Consider the following 1,729-nt stretch of genomic DNA (forward strand, 5'->3'; position numbering starts at 1 on the left):
ATGGCTTTACCACGTCTTGTGGCAGCAGCTGCATCAAGTCACACGCCAGGAGCGACAGGAGCTGCTTAAGCTGCATCGCCCAGCTCCAGAGATGGGGACAACAAGGAACAGTCCCTAAAATAAACGCTGGGCGTGCAGCTCCCGTTCTCACCTCGGGTTAGCAGCATGGCCCTGGATGTCCCAGCGGGGATGCAGCACACGCTGTCCACAGAGCTGTCCTGCACATGAGGGATGAACGCCTCGTGCCCTCTCCTCCTGGGGGGTTGCAGCGATCGGCGGGTGGGAACAGAGGAGCTCGACTTACAGCTCGTGACTTCTCACGAATGCTCTGGCTTCACGCTGGCACAGCAGAGGCCAAGATGCAGTCACATCGTGGCCAAGAGCCCTGCGGATCTTGAGCACCCGGGCAGCGCGGCTGTCAGGAGGGAGCCTCCAGCTGCACCCCCTGAGAACGGGGCTCCCCTTGGCACCCAGGCCCAGCTGGCAGGGTACAAACTCAGCGATAAATTCGCACATCTCCCTCCTGCTGCTCTAAACCGAGACCTTGAGCAGCTCTGGCCAGAGCTAACCACAAGAAACAGCAGCTCCTCAGCCTCAAGCTTTTCAATTTATTTTTTTTTTTTTGTTTGGATGACTGATAAACCCAGAAGCAAATACACTGGTACCTCTAGAGATGCTCACAGGAACTATTTATATCGATGTGATCCTGCAGAAGCTTCCCCATAATGACAGGCACGTACACGTACTTTTTATATTTAGCGTATCTGAAGGACCGGGCACGGGGGAGCCCAGCTCAGACAAGCTCCATTTCTTTCTCCCTTCACTCACGTTTGCCAGCACTGCATCACACCTCGTGCTGTAGCCCCAACCAGTCCAGCACACCCTGAAATGGGAGAAGTCTAAAGTCTAAAAAGCTCCTTTTTGCTGCTCTTCCCTCCCACAGGGTGGGATTTCTCCGGCCTTGCTGCCAAAGCCAAACCACACCACACACCCTCCGGGGCTCTCGTGTAAGCGGAGAGCTCCCGCATCTGCTTTTTCTCTTTCAAAGGAGTATTTTGGAACACAATGACTCATCTTTGCTTGTTTGTGTCTCAGCTTCTCGTGCTGAAAAGGAACAGGAGCCGCAGGGAGCGCGAAGGCTCCTGTGGTGGTCAAATCTGGCGCGGGTGAAAGCCAAACCAACGCCAACACCAACGCTTCCAGGGCACTCGGTGCCTGCTCAGCCTTCTGCTGAGAGCTGCGCTTGCGAGGGGGCAGAGCTGACCAAAAACGGTGTCTTCCTTACGCTGCATGAAACACCATTTCTCTCAGGACAGACCTCAGTTTTGGGGAAAGAACTCCTGGTTTTTACGCTCAATTCTTTCTGTTTCGAATGATTTTTAATCTATGCCCTGCTCCACAAAGACTGGAACAGCACGAGGAAGGGAAACAGCCCTGGAGGGACACGCAGCTCCTGAGCCCAGGCACATGCTTTGGGACGGGGGGAGAAGAAGATGTGCAGAGGCAGTTGTACAACAGAGCTTTATAGTCAGAATGGATTGCACCAGGGTGTTTTTTGTCGATGCAAAATGGAACATGACCCCAAATCTTCACGGAACAGAAGCTTGCAGGAACGCAGCGGCCGAAGCTCGAACGCCTGCCTGCCTTTTCGCAAGAGGGGCCGCAATCCGGTCACATGCCAATCCGCTTTATCCTCCCCAGACGTGCAAAGTGTGAACCATCCCAGGCA

This window comes from Mesitornis unicolor, unplaced genomic scaffold, assembly GCF_000695765.1.
Source record: "Mesitornis unicolor isolate BGI_N332 unplaced genomic scaffold, ASM69576v1 scaffold35777, whole genome shotgun sequence".
In the NCBI taxonomy this organism is placed as follows: Eukaryota; Metazoa; Chordata; class Aves; order Mesitornithiformes; family Mesitornithidae; genus Mesitornis; species Mesitornis unicolor.